At 36.2% G+C, this 15684-nt stretch overlaps 1 protein-coding gene across 1 annotated transcript in view; it reads left to right on the forward strand.

Moving 5' to 3' along the window:
- Positions 1 to 15684, forward strand: part of PTH2R (parathyroid hormone 2 receptor) — a 126208-nt gene that overhangs the window by 49038 nt on the left and 61486 nt on the right. The window lies entirely within an intron of this gene.

Genomic DNA, 15684 nt, shown 5'->3' on the forward strand with positions numbered 1-15684 from the left:
TCTTTCTCATTCATTTTTTTTGGCTTTTTGGAGAGGGGAAGGCAGGGCAATTGGGGTTAAGTGACTTGCCCAAGGTCATATGGCTAGTTTTTGTGTTAAGTGTCTGAGGACGGATTTAAACTCAGATCCTCCTGACTCCAGGGCCAGTGCTCTATTCACTGTGCCACCTAGCCGCCAACTCATTCATTTTCAATGACATATAAACAACAAAGAGAAATATAAGAGTCAATCACAATCCTCCTCTGGAAATATCACTGTACTTTTTTTGTATTTCATTTTTAAATTAGTGAATTAGGGATCTTCTCTTCCTAATCTGATTAGTTAACTTGTGAAATGAAGGAAAGACGAAGATAATATAAAGTAAGTGATAAAAAAAAAAAACAGTACAATTCACTACTAGATGACACAGTGGATAGAACACAGGGCAAGGAGTCAGGAAGATTCATCTTCATGAGTCCAAATCCAGTTTCAGACACTTACTGGCTGCATGACCCTAGGCAAGTCACTTAACCCTGTTTGCCTCAGTATCCTCAGCTGTAAAATGAGCTGGAGAAGGAAATAGCAAACTACTCCAGTATCTTTGCCAAGAAAACCCTAAATGCAGTCATGAAGAGTCAGGTACAACAATGACTGAGCAACACACCATTGAGTCCCCCAAAATGCTAGGTCAGTGATCTAGTCATGGAAAGATGGATGGTTAAGCTACACTGTGACATGACATGATTGGGGAAGAAAGAGCACATGTTCCACCACTGTTAAGGCTTATGAGAAGTTAAAGAGTTGAATATGTTTATACTTAGGTAAAGTGCTTGAAGGAATTAATACTAACCCTCCTCATCATCAATTCTCTTTACAATGAAATTTGCTGCATGCTAAATATAAGAGAAAGCTAAAAAAAAAAAAAAAAGGAAAAAGAAAAAGAAAAAAAACTCTTTAGGACTTACAGCCCATCAACAGTTTTCAAAGAATCCTCGAAATAAAGCCACCCATTTCCCTGCTCAGACTTAGTATAGTTCAGCTTTTAAAAATTTGGAAACTGACGTGCTAATTCATTCAAAATTTTTACTAGAAAATAAAATCAATGGGATGTCTCATTTTGCTATGACACTTCATTTATGAAAATATTGTAATAATAGATTATTATTATATAGAATATATATTCTAGAATATATAGAATAAGATTCTAGTTCTAGATGTAGTCTGTCTTTTTCTAAGAAATTCTCATGTCTTTCATTAGTAGTTAATTAAGCCAAAGAAGATTTCTTTTAATTGCAACCAAGCCCATCTAACCCCTGTGTTATCCTCAGTTCTTTCAAACAACTAATTGAAATTATTACTGTCTCAGTTACTTAATATGCATTCAATGTGTGGGACTTGTAAAGAATTGTGTTAATGATGTGGTTTTCATTAAAATTCAAGATGGATTTTTTAAGTGTTCTAAATTTTATTTTGCATTAATTTGGGGGAAGGGGAGGTTAGATTTACTGTTATTTCTTTGTTGTTGTTGCTGTGTGTGTGTGTGTGTGTGTGTGTGTGTGTGTGTGTGTTGGTGGTGGTTTTGTTCTGGATTGCCTGATGTTATTTTCTAAGAAATTAATTCTTCATTCTGGGAAAGATTTAAAAAATGGGATATATCCTAAACTGACTGCATGATATTTGTAAATTAGAAAACTCAATGAATAGATGAGAGAACATAACTAATGGCATCAATAGAAATCTCAATAACAAAGACAGCAATGGCTCTACAGGTGGAAAATTTTTGTGTAAATTGAACTTGATTCTTAAAATGTTATTTTGCTTTTATTTGAATTGTTTTTTAGATATACCATTAATTTTTAATCTCTCTATACCCTACACTTGTAAGAAAGATTAAAAAAGAGACAGGGAGAAAAAAGTTTTTCAGCAAAACCAAGCAGCATAACATAGCCCAAGTATGATAGCATATATTGTGTCTCACATCTCTAGTTCCCCATTTTTATTTTGTGGTTTGAACTTTATTATTGAGATTGCATATCCATTTTGAGCTCATTGTGCTGTGTGACATAAAATGAGCTGATTTCTAAAAATTTGATTTTAAGACTTTGAATCCCATATTCTTTCTCTTCCTCCTTTATCACCCACCCTTACTGGGAAGATAAGCATTTCAATATAGGTTGTACATGTTTAGTTACACAAGACATTTCCATAGTGGATATATTGTGAAAGACTAACTATATTTCCCTCCATCCTATCCCACCCCCACTTGTTCTATTCTCTACTTTGACTCTGTCCCTTTTCAAAAGTGTGTGCTTCTAAATACCCTCCCCCCCAACCTGCCCTCCCCTCCATCATTTCCCCTCTCATCCCCTTCCCCCCTACTCTCCGGTAGGGCAAAATACCCAATTTAGTGCGTATGTCATTCCCTCCCTAAGCCAAAGTCAACGAGAGTAAGGTTGACTCATTGCCTTTTGCCTTCCTGTTCTTCCCTTCCATTGTAACATTTATCCCTTGCCTCTTCTATATGAGATAACTTTCCCCATTCTGTCTCTCCCCATCTCCCCTCATTGTATTCCTCTCATCTCTCAATTTCACCTTTTAAATATCATCCCTTCCTATTCAACTGATCCTGTGCCCTCTGTCTATGTATACCTGTACACATAAATACACACACTGGCATATGTATTCATATGCAAATATATACCCTCTTGTATAGACATATATATGTATGTATACACACACACATACACATATATATATATATATATTCATTTATTTATTTATATTCCCTTCAACTATCCTCATACTGAGAAAAGTTTCATAAGTTACAATTAGTGTTTTTATTTTTTATATTATTATATATTAATAATATTATTTATAATAATATATTTATAATATATTATATAAATAAAATATATTTATAATATATTTAATAAATAAAATATATTTATAATTATTATTATTTAATAAATTAAAAATAAATATATTATATATTAATATATATTAAAAATAGTTCAACTATGATAAGTTCCTTGTGATTTCTTTTCCCTGTTTACTTTCTCATGCTTCTCTTGTTTCTTGTATCTGAATGTCAAATTTTCTATTCAACTCTAGTTTTTTCATGAAGAAATGCTTGAAGGTCCTCTATTTGCATTGAATGACCATGTTTTCCCCTGGAACGTTATACTCAGTTTTGCTGGGTAGGTGATTCTTGGTCTTAATCCCAGCTCCTTTGACCTCTGGAATATCATATTCCAAGTCCTTCAATCCCTTAATGTAGAAGCTGTTAGATCCTGTGTTATCCTGATTATGTTTCCACAATATTCAAATTGTTTCTTCTTGGCTGCTTGTAATATTTTCTCCTTGATCTGGGAACTCTGGAACCTGGCTATAATATTCCTAGGAGTTTTCTTTTTGGGATCTTTTTCAAGAGGTGAGCAATGGATTCTTTCAATTTCTATTTTGCCCTCTGGTTCTAAAACATCAGGGCAATTTTCCTTGAGAATTTCTTGAAGGATGATTTCTAGGTTCTTTTTTTGATCATGAATTTCAGGGTAGTCCAATAATTTTTAAATTCTCTCTCCTGGATCTATTTTCCAGGTCAGTGCTGTTTCCAATGAGATATTTCACATTGTCTTCTATTTTTTCATTTGTTTGGATCTGTTTAATAGTATCTTGATTTCTCATAAGGTCATTAGCTTCCATTTGTTCCAATCTAATTCTGAAAGAATTATTCTCTTCAGTGAGCTTTTGAAATTCTTTTCCATCTGGAAAATTCAGCTTTTTAAGGCATTCTTCTCCTCATTGGCTTTTTTGGCCTCTTTTGCCATTTGAGTTAATCTATATTTAAGGTGTTATTTTCTTCAGTCAGGTTGTTGCCTCTCTTTTCATGATTTTCTTGCATCATTCTCATTTCTCTTCCCAATTTTTCCTCCACTTCTCTTACTTGATTTTCACAATCCTTCTTGAGCTCCTCCATGGCCTATAACCAATTCAAATTTTTCTTGGAAGCTTTTGGTACAGGAGTTCTGACTTTGTTATGAATCACTAGGGTTTTCACAGCTGCCAGAGCTATTAGGGGGGGGGGGGGTGCCATCTCTATAGCCCCTACATGCTCTGGCTCTCTGGTCACACACCTCAGGACAACCACCCAAGAATGCAATCTAGATCCAGGCAGGTTAAAGAAAGAGCAATTACCCCCTGAATGATTGCTTGGCCCCCCTACAATCTGCAGGCTGGGAGCTCTGAAGCAGCCACATGGAGGTGGCTGCATGGCTGCTGCACTTCTCCTGCTTCTCGCTCTGGGGGCAGAGGTCAGACTGTGCCTTTTACCCCCCTCGTTCCAACAGAGTTCTACATTGACTTTTCACTTTGTCTTTGGCATTTATGGGTTGATATTTCTGGAAACCACCACAGCTGCTAGTGATCTATTCTCCCCAAGTACCCTCTAGCTGCTGCTGGTCAGGGCTGCCCTGGGGCTAAAACTGTGCACTCACTTGGGCTCTGGGCTCTGCTCCCAGTGCACTGAGATGGACCCTTCCTGCCAGCCTGCCAGGCTGCCTTCAATGGGAGATTCACTTCTCTCTGTCAATTCGTGGGTTCTGTAGGTCCAAAGTTTGTTTAGAGTCATATTTTATAGGCATTTCAGGTGGTTATGGGGGAAGTACAGGGAGTTTTCCTGCTTCTATGCCACCATCTTGGCTCCATTCCCCCCCCCCCCCATTTCTTCAAAGAACAGAGGAAGGTAAATTTTCTCAACTTTTCACTAGGGCCAACCTTGGTCATTAGAATTATTTGGATTTCACTTTGGGTTTTTGTTCCTTTCATTTATATTTTTGTTGTCACTGTTTATATTGCTTTCCCAGTTTTGTTTAATCTACTTTGTATCAGTTCATCCTAAGTTTCTATGAATTTTTCATATAAATTCTTCTTATAGATCAATATTCTAGAGGCAGTTTAATGTAGTAAATAGAGTCCCTGACTTGCAGTCAGCAGACCCAAGTTTAAATCTTCCCTCATGTACTTGTTATCTATATGACTCAAGTTATTTAACTTCTCTGAATCTCACTTTCTTCATTTGTGGAATAAAGGTAAGGATAGTACTCACTTCTCCAGATTATGAGATCATACATGTAAAGTACTTTACAAGCCTTAATGTGATATGTAAATGTTACTATTATGAACTGTCATATACCACAATTTGTTTAGCCATTTCCCATTTAACGGGAATCTACTTTGTTTCCAAGGAGGGTGTGCGTGTGTGTGTGTTCATATGTGTATATGTGTGTGTGTTCATATCTTTTATTTCTTTCTTTGACCTCCTGCCTGGGGTTTATTCCCAGCAGAGGAATCTATGGGTCAAAGGGTATTGACACTTTAGTCATTATTAAAATGTCATTCCCGGTTATTTATGAACCGATTCATAATGACTCTAACAGTGAACTGGTGTTCCTGTTTTTTCACAGTCCCTCCAATGTTGACTATTTCCATTTTTTGTCATATCTGCAGTTTTCTGGATAGGCAATGAAATTTCAGGTCTATTTTGATGTTCACTTCTCTTATTACTAGTGATTTAGAACAATATTTCATATAGTTGTAATACTTTGCAGTTTTTCTATTAAGAATACTTTGTGTCCTTTGACCACTTATCTGTTGGGGAATGTCTTTTGTTTGTGTATATCTATATGCATTGTCTACTCCATTAGAAAGTAAGCTCCAAGAGCAGGGACTAGCTTACTTTTCCATTATTGTCCCCAGTGCATAATTAGCACACGACTTTAAACAAAGTACACAACTAGCAAATGCTATATACATCTATCTTCATTTATTATTTTTGCTAGATTTCTACATATCTTGAATATTTTCTGTAAGAACTTATTCTCAGGGGTGGCTAGGTGGCACAGGAATAGAGAACTGACCCTGGAGTCAGGAGGATCTAAGTTCAAATCCGGCCTCAGTCACTTAACACACACTAGCTGTGTGACCTTGGGCAATTGTCCTTCCTTTCCCCCTCCAAAAAGCAAAAAAAAAAAAAAAGTACAAACAAAGAAACAAAAGAAAAACTATTAACATAATTGAGTATGTCAATAACAAAAGTAATGAAAATAATTTTTTTTAAAAAGAACTTATTCCCAATGAATGGTTTCTTTTCATAATCTTACTTTAAGCAAAGGCTCTTCATTTTCATAAGACTGAAATGACCTATTTTATTTTGACATTGCCTGTATCTCTTATCTGACTAAGTACTTGCCCTTAGCCATAGTATGAAAAGTACCTGTTATAAGTTTCTTCCATTGTGTGTGTAACTTTTAATGTTCAGACTGTGTATGCATTTTGAGCTTATTGTAGTATGTGGTGTAAGATTTTAAGTACATTTAATATTGCCTAAATTGTTTTCCCTCAGGTATTGTCAAAAAGTAAAATCTTCTCCAAAGTAGTTTTCATTTTAATTGAACAATATATCATTGATTTTTATCATTTCAGATACTTGCTTATCTAGTCTGCTCTTAATTCCTACTGTGAACTATTACCAAATAGTTTTTATTACAGAGAACTGATTTTTTTTGTCGCTGTTTATTAATCTCACTTTTTGTTTAGCAGTCTAGGCCTATCCAATGGTCCACATAACATAACCAATAGTAGTCAGTGCACTCCTCCCCAAGTCAAATGTCCCCCTTTTTGTTACACAGACCACCAGCTTTTAATGTACCGTGCTAATAGCACCAAAGAAGAGGTCAAAGTTTGAAAGAAAAAAAGTTCAAAGAAATCAAAGTTTGAGTTCTGACATCAACTGTCTATATGACTTTTTGTAAGCCATTTAGCCTTATGGGACCTGTTTCCTCTTCTGTGAAATACAGAGTTTGTACTAGGTAGCCAATGTATCCTCTTCTAGTTCTAAAATTTGGTGATTATTGCCTTTAGGGAAATATATAAACTCTTCTTTTTAGCTTCCAGTAAGCCAGATAGCACAGTGGATAGAGTACCAGGCCTAGAGGCAGGAGGCTTCATCTAACCTCACAGACTTACAAGTTGTTTGACCTTAGCCCTGTTGGGCTCAGTTTCTTCATCTGTAAAATGCACTGGAGAAGGAAATGGCAAACCATTTTACCATTTTTGCCAGAAAAACCCCAAATGGGGTCCCAAAGAGTGAAAACTACTGAACAACAAAAATACAGCTTTTAAAGCTCTACACAACCTGGCCCCAATCTCTCTCTCCAGCCTCACTGGACATTATTACCCTCCTGTACCCCATAATTCAGGCAGATGGGCTTTCTCTCTATTCTTCTTATATAGCACCCCATCTCCTATCTCCAACTGGCTGAAACACACTTCTTCTTTACCTCTGCCTGACAGAGACAGCCCCTTCCTTAAAGGTATAAGCAGGCACCATCTACTGCATAGAATCCTTCCTGATCCTGCCCTGTTAGTACCCTCCTTCCCAAACAACCCTGTATTCAACTACTTTTATACATTGGTGTTTCTATTTCACATTTATGTTGTGTGGGTGTGTGGGTGTATACTCAGTTCTTTCCCCATTAGAATATAAGTACCTTATATGTAGGGATTGTTTTATCCTTTCTACTTGTATTCCTGGAATGCACAGTACCTGGCAACTTAACAAATATTTAATTGATGTGAAAAAAACCATTAAGCTTAAAAAAACAACAGTGTTTTTTTTTTTATTAAATTAGTGTTTTTAAAAGTGCTATGAAGAGATGGGAAAATGGATCATTTTGTATCAATATACAACTTTGGTCACCTTTCATGGTTTCTGCCCAATATTTTGCAATTCTGTAAAAGTTGTATGTGTGTGGGAGGGGGGTGACTAGGATAAAAAGAAGTTTATATCATTTATTTAGGTATTGGTATTTTGAGAACAGGAATGAACAAAAGGACAAATACTCAGGCAGAGATGTGAGCAACGAAAGGGAATAAATACATTTGCTCCTTTGTAAAAAAGAAGGATGAAGATGAGAATAGATGAAACATGAAGAAATTTTGAGGTGTGGAGGAGGAGAGTAAAGGAAGCACACATCAGACAACCTTATACACCCTGGGTAGTGGGTAGGAAATGGAGCTGTCCACCACAGTAGTACTATTGGGAGGAGGCAAGGAGCAGAAAGACTAGAAAAATGAAAAGGGAAGAAAAGGGGTGGAGAGAGTTTCTATGAAGAGCATGCTAGGGAATTAATAAGTGAGTAAAAGGACAGCCAGACACCAACAGCCTAACTGAAGTTTTCATAGTCTAACAATTGGCCAAAAAGCAAAGCAAGGCTATTGACATTTTTGTAATACACACCCTCTTTACCTCTGCCTAACAGAGTCAATATCTTCTTAAAGTCACAATCTAAGCACCATCTACTGCCTATTTGCCCATGAAGAAATATTTAATATGGTTGTTGCCTTTTGTATTCAGTGAAAGTCTCTTGGTAAATGGAAATGTGCCTCTGGGGACCCAAAAGAGAACCCTGAAATTGGAAAACTGGTCAAATTTGTGAATCTGCATGCAGTTTCTTAGCGGCCCAGGTTTCTAAGGTACACAATTATAGCTTTATTTTATTACAATTTTGACACTTTTTCATTATATCCTTGACAGCTTTAGAGAAAAAGAAACAAAAAAAATTTTTTAATGATCAGAATAGATCTAGCCAAAGTAGTTAAAATGGGGATACTTGTTTTACTTTTTTTTTCATTAAAAAATTACTCAAAATAGTAGGTTCACTAATTAAAAGATAATTGTTTCGTGACTAAAGTATTAAACTTTTAAAAACTCTAAAAAGAAACAAAATGGTCATTTGAAAGTAATGGAGAATTTTCTATGGGGACAGAAACATTTGCACAATTTGCCTGTGGAACAGCAAATCTGATACTAGACACAAAGTTCAAAAGGAAAATAGCTAGCATTCCTCCTGAATCTGATAAATTGTGTGGTGTGCCTGTGTGTGTGTGTGTGTGTGTGTGTACATGAGTATGACTGAGCACATGTATAGACAGGGCTTACCAAAAGTCTATTAAAGTTTAAAACTGCTCTGAGAATTTTAGGAAACCCTATACAGTCATGGATAATTACATATGGAAGTAATTAGAAATTTTTCCCTTAAGTTAGAATGAGAGTCAAGTATTAACAATTTGGTTAGTAAAAATGTGAAGAGGGAACAAGAATTTATTAAGCACCTACTACATACCAATCACTGTACTAAGCACTTTATCATCTCATTTGAAAGAAAAAAATAGTTTTCAATTTGAATAACAATTATATATGTTTGTTCATAATGTGATATTTAAAAGATACTTTAAAAATTCAATATTAAGTTGGTCTTCTTATTTATCATTGGAGGCAATTAGACATAAATATATCTGCATATATGCATACATATATGTTAATGTGGAGTAGTGGAGATAACCAGCCTTTCCTAGGACAGATATGTAGTGGCTCTGAGATCCAGGACAAGTCACTTAATCACTTAGTGCCCCTAGACAAATCTCTGAAGCTGCTGAATAGAAGGCATTACCTTGACTAAATGATATTACAGGTCCCTACAAAAGAAAATGACAAATATGGAGATTGGTCCAGTTTATCTACCTGTCTATATTTTTTATGGAACCTTCCCGACATCAGCTTTACAATCTCAGAGTTGGAAGGGACATCTTGTCCAAGACATACCTAAATAAGGACCTTTCCTATAACCTGCCTAACAACTTTTTGCTTGGAAATGTCAAGAAAGGAGAAGTCCCTGCCTCCTGAGGCAGCCTGTTCCAATTCTGAACATCTCTTTCTCTTAAGAAAGCATACCTTAAATTGAGCAGATATCTGTCTCCCTGAAACCTCAATTCCTTGCTCCTAATTCATCCCTCTGGGGACAAGCAGAGCAAGCTGCATCCTTTTTATACATGTCAAGCCCTCAAATACTTGAAGATAGCACTCATATCTTCTCCTCCCACCTCACTCACTCTTCTATTCTCCAATTCAAAAGTTTCCAATTCCTTCCGCTAATCCTTTTATGGCATCTCTTGTCTATGTCACTTGATTGTCATAGAGTCATAGTGGCTCTTTCAAATCTTTTCATCTCCCCTCCAACTTTCCATGGCTTTCCCTTTCCCCACTCTCTCAGCTGAGAACCTTGTTTCATATTTTACTGGAGGAAAAAATGAGGCCGTTTGCTGAGAGCCCCTCCATCTTCCTTCCTCCTCATCTCATATCACTCAGATGCCTTCTGCCACAGTATTTATTCATCTTGACCTTTTTTGTAGCCTCTGATTTTCAGTCATTGATACCCTCTTCTCTGTAGATTTTCATCATTACTCTTTCCTGGTTTTCCCACTACCTAGCTTACTACCCCTAGATCTTCATCCAGAATACACCTGCTATCCAACAATATCCTTCAGGGCTCTGTCCTGGGCACCTTTTCTTCACTCTTTTTGCTTGGTAATCTATTCAATTCCAATGTATCATCTCTTTGTTGATGATTCTCAAATCAACTCATCCAGCTCTAACCACTTCATAGACTTGTAAGGTCTCACATCTCCAACTACTTGTTGAATATCTTGAACAAGATGTCCCATAGGCAGGCTAAAATCAACATGTCCAAAACTGGACTCACCCCCCTAAAAACAGCCATTCCTCTATTCCTAGCATTCCTTTTGCTAAGAGGGTACCACTTTCCTCTCAGTAACCCTGATTCGCAACCTAGGTATCACCCTCAACTCCTTATTCTCTCTCACCCTGCCCCATATCCAATATGTTGTCAATTTTACTTTTGTAACATCTCCAATATTCCCCCTTCTCTCCCCTGGCATTGCCACTACAGCAGGGTAGGCTCTCATCATCTCATACCTGTACTATGGCAATAGTCTGCTTACTTATCTCTCTGTTTCAGGTTTCTTCTCATTCTGGTTCATCCTCTATTCAGCTGCAAAGTGATCTTTCTAAAGTACTGGTCTGATTCTATCATCTCCCTAGTCAATAAACTCTATCAACTCTCTGTTACCTCCAGGATCATATATGAAATCTTCTGTTTGGCAGTCTAACTTGACCCATGCCATTTTTTCTAGTTTTCTTACACCTTACATGCATCATCCCTCTGTGATCCAGTGACACTGGCCTCCTTCTGTCCCACCAAGAGGACACTTTCCCCTGACACAGAATCTTTTCACCAATGTTCTCCATATTAGTAATCCTCTCCCTTCTCATTTGGACCTCCTGGCTTCCTTCAAGTTTCAACTAAAATCCTGTCTTCTACTTGAAGACATTCCTGATCTTCCTAAATATTAATGTCTCCCTTCAGTTGACCATTGAAATTTTTTTCTGTTTCTGGGTTGTATTACATAGGTGTTTGTCTGCTGTCCCTTCCCTCAGTCCTATTAGATTGCGAACTCCTTAAGATCAGAGTGGTTTTTATTTTTCTTTGTATCCCCAGCTCTTAGCACAGTGCCTGGAACATAGTAGGCTCTCAATACACATTAAATGACTGAGTAACTGGCCACCATTCTTTGAATGTTCTCTAGTTTATTAATGTTAATTCTCAAATGTGTCCCCCAAAACTAACTATAATATTCCAGATGTGTTCTGATCAGGACATAAATAGTACTGCAAGACTACTATTTTACTATTCTAGGTCACTTATGAATTAATTAGCTTTTTGGGCTACTGGGTCATACTAAAGGCACATACTGAGTTCCAAATTCACTGAAATACTCAGATTTTTTGCATCTTTCCTGCTTTAGCCATGTGCTCTAAATCTTCCCCTAGTAAGATTGACTTTTTTTTGGACTTGGCATGTACTTCTCAAATTTCATCTTGCAGTCCTTCATTCTTGTTCTGGTTGTGAACTTTAGACATCTAAATATGGCACAATGAATAGAGCACTGTTCCTGGAGTCAGGAAGAAAACTTTTCATTTTACCTCAAACATTTACTGACTGCGTGGTCTTGAACAAATCACTTAACCTCTGTGTGCCTCAGTTGGGATAAGAATCATACCTATCTCCCCCCAAGGTTGTGAAGATAAAATGGGATATTTGTAAAGCCCTATGCAAACCTGAAAGTGCTTTGTTAGTTATCGCTGTTGCTGTTATTATCATCATTATTGTTATCCCGAGTCTGTCATCCAACAGGTTAGACATTCTTCCGCTGATAGAAAAATTAAAATGACTCAAAATGTGAAAAGAGGATATGCCTCTTTTGATGACCATGGTGGCAAACTACATCTACGTGACACAGTGGATAAAGAACTGGTATGGGAGACAGGCATACCAGAGTTCCAATCCTGCCTCAGACACAAGACAGTCTGCCTCAGTTTCCTCATCCGTAAAATAGAGATAATAATAAACCTAACTCACAATGTTGTTGTCTGGATCATATGAGATATCACATAAAGCACTGGACAAACCTACAGACATTATAAATGCTAGCTAGTATTGTCACATGTTCATTGGAGATAATATCATGTTACTGAAATGAAGCTCCACTGATCATTTAATAGTGTTAACTTCTCAATATACTCCTATAATACTTTGTTTTCATTTTCTCTCAATCCTAAAACACAGATAATACCTTGTCTTCCTGCGAAGTTAAGAAGATACTATTTTTGCTTCCTCTTTCCAAACTTTCATCAGAAAAATGGAACAATCAATAGATTTGCAGTTACTTTACAGGATTCTTTTCCTGTGTAATTCATAGAAAGGCTGATTCCAAACTTTCTGCCTACTATGTGATTTATTGGTTTCATTAGAGGAAATTACTTGCTTACATTCCTTGGGTGTGTTTGTTATTCAAGCAGACCTAAAAGTTCTTACTTTAACATCTTTTCAGGCAGGTAAATATTTAGGATTTTATTGGTCACTCTGTTGATTTGTTAAGTAACTTTATTTACCTCAATTTTGCTGATTTGTAATAGTAAAAAATCCAAAAAAAAAAAGAGAATCAGCTCTTTTAGAGGAATAGATGGTATCTCTGACTTGGGTTGTTCTGAGCTAACTAAAGATAAATATTAAAAATGATTGCTGTAAGACCTTTTATCAACTTCATTTTATCTTTCGGTATATGCTTGTTTTTATTCTAACATAAAATTCTTATAAAATAAAGGCAAATAGTCATAATGACTATGTTTCTCTCCGTGTATATATGTGTGTATGTGTATATACATTATATATGGTTTTATATATGTATATGATATATGGTTATATTTAACATATGGTTACATATGATATATAATTAAATATTATATATGTACATGTATAAAATGTATAATTATAGGGCAGCTCGATGGTACAGTGTTAGAGCATGAGGCTGGGAACCATAAACACTCATCTTCCTGAATTCAGATCCAGCCTCAGATACTTACTGTGTGACCCTGAGCAAGTCACTCAACCCTATTTGCCTTAGTTCTTCATCTATAAAATGAACTGGAGAAGGAAATTGCAAATCACTCCAGTATTTCTGTGTTTGTATGTACATATACACACACATATGTATGTGTGTGTAATATATCCAATATGTATATATTACACACACACACATATTGATTGTCCTTTGTTTTTTTTTTTTACCTAATCCCCATTTATGAGGCATTTCTAACTGGTTCCACGTTGTTTTTGTTTGTTTGTTTTGTGTTTTGTTTCGTTTTTCATTTGATGCACTGTGTAGTGTAGAAAAGGGTAGTTGATTTAGAGTCAAAAAGACCTAAGTTCAGGTCTAGATCTGGCACTTTCAACCTTTGTGACCTTAGACAAATCAAAACTTTATGGATCTTAGTTTCCTCAATTGTAAAATGAGGAAATTGTTCTGAAATTTGGAGGGTCTTAATATAGGATCCATAAACTAGGGTTTTTTTTAATATTTTTATAATTTTGGTTTCAATATATTTGCCTCCTTTGTAATCCTATGTATTTCATTTTATGAATGTAAAAACATTATTCTCAAGAGGAGTTTGCAGTATTCATCAAATTGCCAAGGGGGACCATACTAGAAGGAGAAGTTAAGAATTGGACTAAATGGACCTCCAAGTTCCCTTCCAGCTTTAAATGTATGATTTTAAAAATTGGTTTCTCATTTCTTTCAGGCATATAGGAAAACATTAAAAGTACTAACTCTCTGTTCTTGCAGAAAATGGAACATCTCTCTAAGTACAGTTCTCTAATTATACATTGACAAAGAAAATAATCTAAATATCTGTTTTATCATGTAAAAGTACTGCTGCAACTAGGACTATACAACTATGACTATTACAATAACAACAACTGATGATGATGATGATGATGATGATGGTGGTGGTGGTGGTGGTGGTGGTGGTGGTAATGTCATTTCATTGTTGCCAAGCCTCAAATCATCTTTCATAGACATTTTTAAAAGAATATGGAAGACAGTGTTAGGGCAATGGAAAGAAAGATGGAGTCAGAAAAGTTGGCTGAATCCCAGATCTGCTGGTTTCTCCTTTTGTGATCTTAGCCTCATGTGAAATGAGAAGATTGGACCAGATGGCCTCCTGAGGTCCCTTACAGCTCTAAAGCTATGATCTTTAGATCTTTGGTGATTTTGTTTACTTTACAGTGCTGTCCTAGAGGTTCCTTTTGAAGTAACAATTGTGGCAGCATCATATATGACTTTAAATCTGAAGTTGGAAGACCTGGGTTTGAATCCTGCTTTTAGCAGGAATCCCCATATGATTTGGGGGGAAGTCATTTAACTTCTCCAGATCTCAGCTATCATCTATAAAATGAGAGGCTTGGGGTAGACAACCTTCAAGGTACATTCCAATTTTAAATTGATGCTCTTATAATTATAATATCAGTTTTATTATATTCACTAATCTGCAATTTTAACAGTCCATGTTCTTCATAAGGACCAAAGGAAATAAGCATTTATTAAGCAACAACCATGTGCCAAAGACTATGTCAAATGTTTTATAAGTATTATCTTCGTTTATCATAAAAAAAAATCCTGGGAGGTAGATGCTATTATTATCCCCATTTTATAATTGAGAAAATTAATGCAAATAACAGCTAAATGTCTTGTCCAGGCTCATTGCGCCACCAAACTGTACACACACACACACACACACACACACACACACACACACGTGTATGCATATATGTGTATATACTACATAATGTACCCCTTGCAGAACAGATGAATATTCTCCTACGATTATTTAGTTGTCCTCTACTAGAGTAGGTAGAAGGCACAGTGGATAGAGCTCTGTGCCTGGAATCAAGAAGATCTGAGTTTAAATCTGGCTTCAGAAACTTCCTAGTTCTGTGACCCTGGGCAAATCACTTAACCTCTGCTTGCCTCAGTTTCCACAATAATAAAATGAAGATAATAATAGCTCCTACTTTCCAGGGTTGTTTTGAGAATCAAATTAGATATTTGTAAAGTACTTGACACAGTGCCTGGGACACAGTAGGCAATATATAAATGCTAGGTATTATAAAATCAAGATTCAAAAAAAATTTAAGAAAGAAATCAAAAGCAAACATAAAAACTGAACTAAATATTTTCTTTAAAAAAACTCCCTCTTTGGGGCGGCTAGGTGGTGCAGTCAGTAGAGCGTCGGCCCCAGAGTCAGGAGGACCCAAGTTTGGTTCTGGCCTCAGACACTTAACACCTACACAAAAATACTAGCCGTGTAACCTTGGACACGTTACTTAACACCAACTGACCTCCAAAAAGCAAAAAAAAAAAAAGAAAGAAAGAGAGAGAGAGGGAGAG

This window comes from Petaurus breviceps, unplaced genomic scaffold, assembly GCF_028583685.1.
Source record: "Petaurus breviceps papuanus isolate PSGF00001 unplaced genomic scaffold, PetGlider_PUasm1.0 90903, whole genome shotgun sequence".
In the NCBI taxonomy this organism is placed as follows: Eukaryota; Metazoa; Chordata; class Mammalia; order Diprotodontia; family Petauridae; genus Petaurus; species Petaurus breviceps.